This window comes from Tupaia chinensis, unplaced genomic scaffold (genome assembly GCF_000334495.1).
Source record: "Tupaia chinensis unplaced genomic scaffold, TupChi_1.0 Scaffold000251_1, whole genome shotgun sequence".
Lineage (NCBI taxonomy): Eukaryota > Metazoa > Chordata > Mammalia > Scandentia > Tupaiidae > Tupaia > Tupaia belangeri.
In genome coordinates this window covers 1,031,977-1,042,115 of record NW_006159731.1, presented here as the reverse complement: position 1 = coordinate 1,042,115, position 10,139 = coordinate 1,031,977, and the positions used below count along the sequence as shown (strand labels likewise).

Below are 10,139 nucleotides of genomic sequence, written 5' to 3'. Positions count from 1 at the left end.
ACACACACGCCTGGTGTGAGTTTTAAACCACCGAGTCCGGGATGCGAACCGCGGTCGACTACGTGGGAGTCCAATGACATAGCCATTACGCTAACTGCTGGTTCCCTAAATTCCTTTTTTTTAATTACTAAAATTATCGATGATGTCTTTAATGCTTATTTGTCTTTAGAAATTGTTTTCCATTAAGAGCCTGTGACATGCCCCACCCTTTTTTGGTTGTTTCTGTTGCTTTCTTTTTCTTTTGGGTTTTAGAAATTCGTTACACCTTCCAGATATTGAATCCTTGTTTGTTTTAGATGTGGCAAACATCTCCCAATTTATTATGTAGCAACTTTGTCCACGATGTCTTCACCTGAACAAGGAGTCCTTGGGTTTAATGTACTGAAGATCATCATAGTAGAGGGTGGAGGGAAGGCTGTGCACGCATCGTGGTCAAGGGCTTGAATCATGATTAGGTACACCCAGACTTCATTCCTGGCTCACCAGTTTCCAGATGTTACCTAGTTAAATTACCTCTTTTTGTTTGTTTGTCTTAACCTTTCTTTTTCCTACTCCCAACTATTCGAATGATCTGACCAAATGTTATCAAAACAAAGACTATAGATAATACCAAATCCTTTAAACATGACTACCCAAATACTATTTCTTGGCATAAATAATCTTCATGGTGTGAGATGAAGTGACCTTAAATCATTGTAAAGCTTTCCTGGCAGCTCCGACCTGCCTGTCATTTTCAAATTCAACAAGAGCAGTGCTGTACCTCCCGGCTGCCAAATGTACTTCTTCAACAGGGAACTGATTAAGTAATGTCACCCACCATTTTATTAGTCTCTGCTGGTTATTAAGGGATAAAATATAGTTGGGAGGGTAAGCAGGAACCCAAGGATTTGGTGTTGTATTTCGCTGAGTACTAACTGAATTTGGTATCCCCCATCAAGCCTTCGTTTGTGGTTGTTGCTGTCTACCTCACAGTTTGGCTTTTTTCTTTTCATTAAAGTGCCACACATGTTAGATCCTATATCAGATTCTGTTTTTATATACTGGGTTCACATTGGTTTACTGTAAAATGGAAATTCTTGTAACTGTCTCAAGACATTCATGAATGTACCCAGCTCCTTAATACAACAAAAGCCTGTCCCCTCAACTTCACGGTTTTTAAAGACACGGTATTTAGCATGTAACCAAATAGAAAAAACATGGACTATAGGGATCACTTCAATTCTAATTTGGTCATTCATACTGTTAATGGTTAATATCAATCGTATGACTTGATCGGATATCCATGTTTTATGTTCAATCGTTAAGTAATCTGAGGTGAGTGCTGGGAAAGTTCCTTCTCTTTTAACTTTTTGTCTCCCAGATGGGGATAATTTGAAAGCATCCTACTGATCTGATGCAATTGAGATAGGTAATCGGTTGATATCCTAAAAAATTAAGAATTATTAAATACCATTCATGTAGGTGATATTTCTCTTCATTTAAATCATGAAAATGGGAACCAGCAGTTAGCTAATGGCTATGTCGCTGAACTCCCACGTAGTCGACCACGGTTCGCGTCCCAGACCCGGTGGCTTAAAACTCACGCCGGGCATGCGTGCGTGAATGCCCAAGATCCCGAGAGGAGAATGGAGGAGAAGGGATTGCGGTGTGACCATCTCCCCGGGGGGTGATTTCTCACTTTCTGTCTCTATGTCTCTCTCTGTCTGTCTGGCGAGCGCATGCGCCCTATAGTGAAAAAATCTCTCCAAAAAAAAAAATAATAAAAATGTGCATTTATTTATATATCTTAATGCAGGACATAGGCCATTGCTTTGAGAATAATTTGCTAATTGTACTTTGCATCTTTATTTATATTTATTTACTTTACCTAGTCCAGATCTATAATGCATTGATAACAATTTCCAATTTGGGCTTCTCATAAGTGTAGCAAAAACTTGTATCTTTTAGATTTTTTACCATTCTTTTCTGCCTTTTCATAGTTGTTCTTATTCAAATGGAATTGAAGAAGTTTTTTTTTATTAGCAAAGCATTTCACTTAATTTTTTTTTTGGAACAACTCTTCAGTCATATTTAGTCAGTTTCTGTACTATTTAATTAAATTGTACAATTATAATGAGCACAATAGTCACAAATAGGTTTAGGGACAAACACCACTTCTGTTTGTAAGCATATGACTCACCATGTGTCACACTGAACAGAGGCAGAGTCCTTGAGTACAAATGGTCCCCATGCCCTTGGAATTGTTCCTTGTGGGTTATGGAGAAAATGGAGAGCTTGGAAAATCTCATGAATTGCTTAAGTGAGACTGCTTAAGAATTTCCATGGTGGTTTAAGGCGCTGGTTTTCCACATGGTCGACTGCAGTTTGAGTCCTGGACCTGGTGGTTTGCTTTCTTGCTTTCTCTCTCTCTGTCTCTCTCTGGTCAAATTAAAAAAAATTAATAATGATAACAAAAAGAATTAAATAAATATTAAACAAATAATTTCCATTCTCTATCTTTTAACTGGTTGTGCTGAACATTGTTCCTGGGATCGTGTAAGTGCTCAGTAATTGTTCACCATTATTAATTCTAGATCAGTGGTTCTCATTCCTTGGTGATCTGTCTCTTCTTCCTTCCCTCCTAATCCTCTCACCACCACCACCACCACCACCACCGACACACACACCAAGAACATTCAGCAATGTCTGGAGACATTTTGGTTGCCCTAACTAGAGAGGTGGAACTAGTATCCAGTGAGTAGAGGCTAGATGTCCTAAACATCTCTCAACACCCAGGACAGCTCTCTATAACAAAATGTCAGTAGTGCCCAGGTGGAGAAGCCTGTCCTCCACTATATGTATGCTTCTGGAGAACAAGAACCAAATAACTGTTAAAATTGACAATGGTATCTCCAGCACTTCGTACTACTCATGGTCCATAAGAAATCCTGAATAAATCTGTATTGGCTCATTGATGCAAACTGACTAAATGAGAGAAATGCCTCTGAGGCACATCCTCAGAGTTAAACCTGAAGCTTCAAAGAAATACAGACCAATACCTCCTCAAAAAAGTTCATCCAGGCCATCCTGTGCCTGATTCTGCCTCCTGTCTATTACAGCTGGTAAACTGCCATTGGTTTGATACAATCTGCCTATACAGTTTTTGCATGTCATATTTACCTAGTAGGAATTTGTTTTTACTATTATTCTTTTGGTAATTGACCTCTGGCCGGATCCCTGGACTTTGCTCCCAACCTGCAATTCAGCTTGGCCCACTGCTCTGCAGAGGCAGCCCTCCACCCATCCACTGGAGTTCACGCCCGCTCCCGCCTAGAGCCCGGCTGTTTGCTTCAGCTCTGCCTCTGGCACAGAGGAGATTAGACAAAGCTAGAATGTGAGGTGTGGGTGTGAGAACACAACAGAAGAGAGCAAAAGAAGCCTAGTCCAGGGAATCAGAACTGGCTTTTCACCCTTACGCTATAGTTTATCAATAGTATCTTAGATAAAATCTTACATTTACCTTTTCTTAACCTCAGTTTTCTCATCCATAAAATAGAAACAATAGTGCTTTTCAACTTATTTCACAAAGGAGTTTATAATAAAATGATAACATAAAAGTAATTTTCAGAAAAATATACAAACAACCTAAAACAAATGTCTTTGGTAAGGTCAAAAAAGCAACTTTAAGGGAACCAGCAGTTAGTGTAATGGCTATGTCGCTGGACTCCCACGTAGTCGACCACGGTTCACTTCCCGGACCCGGTGGCTTAAAACTCACGCCGGGCACATGTGCGTGCGTGCCCAAGATCCCGAGAGGAGAATGGAGGAGAAGGGATTGCGGCGTGACCATCCCCCCTGGGGGGTGATTTCTTGCTTTCTGTCTCTCTGTCTCTCTTTGTCTGTCTGGCGAGCGCACGCGCCCTATAGCGAAAATCTCTCCAAAAAAAAAAGAGAAAAAGCAACTTTAAAAAAAAATAGGGCCAGCAGGTGGCATGGTGCATGAGGCACTGGACTCCCACATGGCTGGCTGTAGTTCAAGTCATGGACCTGATGGCTAGATTCTCACTGCCCCCCACCCCATCTCTCTGGTAAATACACATGCCCGATAGCAAATTTTCAAAAATAATAACAATAATTACAAATAAAATAAGTAATTATTTTTAAAAATTGGGTGTGGTGGTTGAAGTACTGGACTCACACATGACTATGTAAGCACTTTCTGATTGGTAAGTACACTTGCTGTATAGCAAATTAAAAATAATAAAATTAAATTAAGTAATTCTTTTAAAAAAACGTTAAAATAGGGGCCAGCAGGTGTTATGGTGGTTAAGGTGCTAGACATGGTTGACCATAGTTCAAATCCCAGACCTGCCAGCTTGCTTATATATATATATATATATATAAAACTTTAACACTGTTGCACTCTCAGTCATATAAGACATGTGTATGATGTTTAAAATTTATAAAGGGCTTTATCTTTTTACCTTTATATCCCTGTAAGGCAGGCAGAGAAATGGTATTCCCATTTCACAGATGGAAAAACTGAGCCTCATAAAGGTGAGTGCTTTGCATAGTTTAAATAGGTAGTGTGTTCTAGGGGGACTGGATCAGGACACAGCCCTGTGCTCTTTCCACTGTGTTACCTGGCTACTAAGCAGGTCCTTTGAAGACACATTAAAATAATTTAGATAAAATAATACAAAACGATCACATTATGAGAAGATTTGGCATAAAAAGAAGCTGAACAGCACATACCCTAAGAATACTTTCATAGCCATATTCTAGAACGAAAAATGTAGACATTATAAAACTGGAGAGCATTTGCCTTTTCCTTGTTTTGAAACATTTTGCTTGGAGAGGATTCGAATATGACCTTGAAATCTCTCTACTCATTCCAGTTTTGGCTCTTCTTTTCATGGTATGAATCTATAGAATGACAAATGCCATCACTTTCAATTCATGCATGACTGTTGCCTTTGTCACTATGGGATTCAGCCAGGTCTAGAGATACTTACACGGACTGCGGGGGAGGAGGCACTGGGACTTGAAAGTATCTCCGTGCCCAGAAGTAAAACACAAGGGAGCACGAAGAAACTACACAGCTGCGGCTAAAGTTAGGTCTGGTTTTTCACGGGCAGAGCCAGTGCAACTGCAAAGTTCTCAGTAAGCAGGGGGGGGGGAAGAGGGCTCCAGTAAGGGTGTGGAGCACAACGACGGGCATTCAAGGTGGATCACCCTTCGAAGTACAGGAACCAAGCCAGGCGTCTGTTAGCAGTGGGGAATTTGTGAGTCTGTTCCCTGGGAACTGGACTAGCAAGGGAAAAGGAGGCCCCTATTATAAGAGGAATAGGGACACTGGCCAGGTTATTGGGAGTAGACTTAAAGACAGAAGCCTAGATGCAAGAAATGGGGCATGTGAGAGAAGACTGAGAATTCAGGAACAGGTGGATATAAGGACCTCTGTGAGGGCTGACTAACTGAGTTGGAGCAGGTAGACAGATTAGGTTTCAGGCTGGACAAAAGAGGCAGTGGATTAGCCATGATCAGCGGCCCATGGGGTCTGTGATAATTTCTACTGTCACAGCATGAGCATAGTGCTGGGCACACCTAGATATCTGGGCACCAGGACATTCCATCCCATGTGCTGCTCTAGAAGTAGATGCACAGGTGGTACCACCGTGCTATTATTAGAAAGGTAAATGTTGGGGGGACATGATTAAGGGCACTGGACTTCCACATAGCTGACCAGGTCCCGGACCTGGAGGCTTGCGCTCTCTCGCTCGCTCTCTCTCTCTTTCTCTCTCTCTCTCACGTGTGTGTGTGTGTCTGGAAATACCAAAATAATAATAATAAATAAAGTTAAATAAAATAATTATTATCAGAAAAAAGAAAGAAAGGTAAAGGAAAATTTGGAAAGCTCTGAGTTTGGTTTTAAATATTTAAAGTATTTTCTGCAACTTTTGCTCTCTGATGCATCCTCTCACCCACTCATAGACGTCCTCCAGACAGCCAGTCTTGTCTTCTGAAACTTGCGAGCAGTTTTCTCAGACACAGCCCATCAGGGACATTAAAGTGAAAGGGAACATAGGAGGAAAGGAGCCAGGGAGAGAAAGGAACAAGCTCTAATAGAGGTCTAAATAGGAAAAATACTGAAAAGGAACTGGCTTTAAGAGAAAATAAGGATGACTACCCAAAGCATTTTGTGCTAGGACTGAATCACTGTTGTGTATAAATCTTCTCACTGCTGATCTACAAAGGAATAAATGGCTGAATGAACAAATCAAAAAATGCATCAAAGAATCAATGGACTGAAAAATGGGTGAATGTTGAGGATACGAAAATGGCAATGCAGTCGTCATCATGTAGGTATGTGTATGTGTAGGAATATGTGTGTGCGTTTATGAAGGAGGAAAAGTTCAAAGGGTTACGGTTGTAATAGGTATGCAATGGGCTACCCAGAAGTCACAAGCCTCAAAGTACTTCAGAAACCCTCAACCATAAAATGGTGACAGACGTGTGTAACAGCTGCGCCCTCACAGCTGACAGCTGTCATGTTCAACTCTCCCCTTCCCCCTTCCAACCACAGAGTACGAAGTGAAAGGAGGCCTATGTCAAAGGCATTCTGGTCAACCAGCCCCTTCTCTGATAAGCCCTGATGTTTACTCCCAGATACTGCAAAAGATACAGTCACTCACGTAGTATATGCAATAACCAGTGCATTGATATGATTGAAATTCTGTGCCTCTGAAAGCCCAGCGTTGGCTAGCATAATTCTTCAATATACACTGTATAGCAGAGTAGCAAACGGTGCCTACACAAAGTGGGATGAGCACCAGCTTGATTTCATCTAGCTCACCTGTGAAGTGGAAATGTTTCCTAATGGCTGTTGTGGCTCATCTTTGGTGAATGGAAATCAAGTTCTCAACTCATGGATGGAGTGATCACCATGATCACCTGGGGAGCTTTGCCTAGCTTCACATGCTCCAGCCAGCCCAGCCCTTGTTCTCATACGCCCTTCCTGAGATGTAAGCTATCAGAGGACAAGAAACTAGACTAAAATCGCAGAATCATTAACTCCCATCACAATGCCTGCCACGTAGTGTGAGTTCAGTACATATTTTATGAATGAATGTAGATATGATTGTAATCATAGAATTTGGAGCTTGAAAGGTCCCAGTGACCTACCAATCAGCTTCTTATTTTATAGAGAGAATAAGGCCCTGAATGGTGAGGTGACTCGTCCAATATCACACATCTAACTAATGGCTCAATATGGCTACTAAAATTTCATGAGAATTCCTAGTGGTTAATGGAAAAATATAAATTAATCAGTAAGCATAATTGTTTTCTGTGAAGGGCAAAACACAAGTTTTAGGGAATTGGTTATATCTGATTATAAGAAAGCAGGGGCCAGCAGATGGTGTAGTGGCTACATCGCTGGACTCCCATGTGGGTGACCACAGTTCTAGCCACTGGACCCAGTGGCTTGACACCCATACTGTGCATGTGTGCACGTGTGCCCAAGATCCTGGGAGGAGAATGGAGGAAAAGGGATTGTGGCAATGGCAAACCCCTGGGGGGATGATTTCTCACTTTCCCTTTCATTGTCTCTGTCTCTCTCTCTCTCTCTCCAGCAAGTGTATACACCTAAAGCCAAAAACTCTAACCCCCCCCCAAAAAAAAAGAAGAAGAAAGGAAAGCAAAGACAGGGGCCAGCAGGTAGCATAATGGCACTGGACTCCCACATGGCTAACCATGGTTCAAGTCTCAGACTGGTGTCTTGAAAATCATTCTGGATGCTTGTGTATGCCCAAAATCCCAAGAGAAGGGATTGCAGTATGGCCATCCTCCTTGGGGGATGATTTCTTACTTTCCCTCTCTGTGTTCCTGTGTCTCTCTCCAGTGAGTGAACATACCCTATGGCAAAAACCTACAAAACAAAAAAAAAAGAGAGAGAAAGAAAGAAAAAGAAAAAGAAGGAAAGAGAGCAAAGACATACTAAGATCATACTGTTAAATGTGGGAGGTACAGGCCAGCAGTCTTTCCCACTGAGTTCCTGTTATCCTCATTCTGGAAAGTCCTATTGTCAATCCAGCCTTGTCTTGTACCCCTAAACTTACACAGCACAGTAGATACGCATGGTTTATCAGAGAGAGATTCTTTCCTTAGCAGGAAAAAAGCAACCAGTGCGAAATGCCAACTCGGTGCCCAGTACTAAGGAGACATTCATTGATCAGGAACAATTTAGATGAGATTCCGTTTTGAGACATACGATCCCAGTTATGAACAACCTCATAGCCATTAGAACATCTTTTCAGGGACCCACAGGTGGCATCGTGGTTAAGGCACTGAACTCACACATGACAGACCGCAGTTCGAGTGTCAGATGCGGCAGCTTGCGTTCTCATTCTCTCTCTCCGGTCAAATTTTTAATAATAATAAATAAAAATTAAATAAACATTTATTTAAAAGATAAGAAAAGAGCTTCTTTTCATGAACTAACAGCAAAATATCATGAACACAACTACCAATTTAGGGTGATAGTCTATTTCTATTGTCAAGATCCAGGAAATAACATTTGAAGAGTTAACATTTGAAAAGTTACTTCTTTTTTTTTTTTATTTGAAATTAACATTTGAAGAGTTACTTCTTTTTTTTTCATTAAACTCTAACTTTTATTTTTTTTAAAGAATTATTTAATTTAATTTTTTATTACTATTATTTTTAATTTGATAAGAGAGAGACAAAGAGAAGGAAAGTGAGAAAGCAAGCTGCCAGGTCTAGGACTCAGACCACAGCTGGCCATGTAGGAGTCCTTTACCTTAACCACCACACCACCTGCCGGCCTGAACAGCTACTTCTTAAATCTATAAATAAATAGATCTGTAAATAAATCTACTTGTCTTTCTAGAAAGTAGGTGTTTTAAACAAACATTATTAATCTTTTTTACCAAAGAGCAGTATTTTCATGTAGCTACTAAGATACTACCTAGAGAAGACTTGATGAAGCGTGATCATCTTTCCACTAGGCTGCTGTAATGGAGCAATCGTAAGGGAACACTGAGACGGTGAAACTAGAACAGGCAAATGACCCAATCATTTTGTTACCCTTTTGATAGTAAGGGCACCTTATGAAACTGGGGCCTGTGAAATACTTAAACAATTTGTTGGGACCAGCAGTTGGCATAATGGCTATGTCGCTGGACTCCCATGTAGTCAACAGTGGTTCAAGTCCTGGATCCAGTGACTTAAACTTACGCTGGGCACGTGTTCGTGTGTGCCCAAGATCCCAAGAGGAGAATAGAGAATGGAGAATGGATTGCAGCATGGTTACCCTCCAACCCCTGGCGGGTGATTTCTTGCATTCTGTCTCTCTCTGTCTCCGTCTTTCTGGTGAGCATGTGCGCCCTATAGCAAAAACCTCTCAAAAAAAAAAAAAAAAAAAAAAAAAAACCTGTCATCAAACTCTATCCATTCATCCAAATGGCTTAAACTCAAATCAAGTGTTACCATGTGAAATATTTTGAAAATTTATGTGTGTAATCCTGATTTTTAAAAAATGTTTAGAGCAGCATGTTCTTAGCCCTTATTTTCAAAAATATTTCTTGCATATGCCAACTATTGAGTACATAACCTGTATTATCTGTGCCTTCACTATTTGCACTGTTCTTCATCTTTGAAGCCAGATGTTGAAGGGCATTAATCGCAAAGTTACCCACCAACCAAAGAGGATCATTTGGGGACGGCACACACAGTCTCCGTGGGCTGACTGGTCTAATCACCCACAATACAACATACACTGCAGATGGGAGATAAGAGCCTTTGCAACTGTGTATGGCCTGCATGGCTGCATGTTAGCACAACTAGAGAGATGCTACCATAAGAGCATTGTTCCTGAAATTTAAAAAATATATACCATTGCCTTGTTTGCTAGGATAACTGGTTTATGAAATCCTCAAGAGGAGGTTGATTTTCATAAATGCAAGGGTTCCACAGCTATTCCCAGTCAGACAGATCTGAGGTGCTTTTCTCTGAATAGTGATCCAAGAACCAAGGCTCTTTCTATCTAGAGAGGATTCACTGAATCCACAACATGGAGCAGCAGGTAACGGGAGATAGAGAATTTGGAGGATTGCATGGGAGATGCTCTTAGGCAAGTC

At 40.9% G+C, this 10,139-nt stretch overlaps 1 pseudogene; it reads right to left on the bottom strand.

The window, feature by feature from the left end:
• Window positions 1–639: 639 nt before the first annotated feature.
• Window positions 640–1,284, bottom strand: LOC102483482 (U2 small nuclear ribonucleoprotein B'' pseudogene; annotated as a pseudogene).
• Window positions 1,285–10,139: the final 8,855 nt, after the last annotated feature.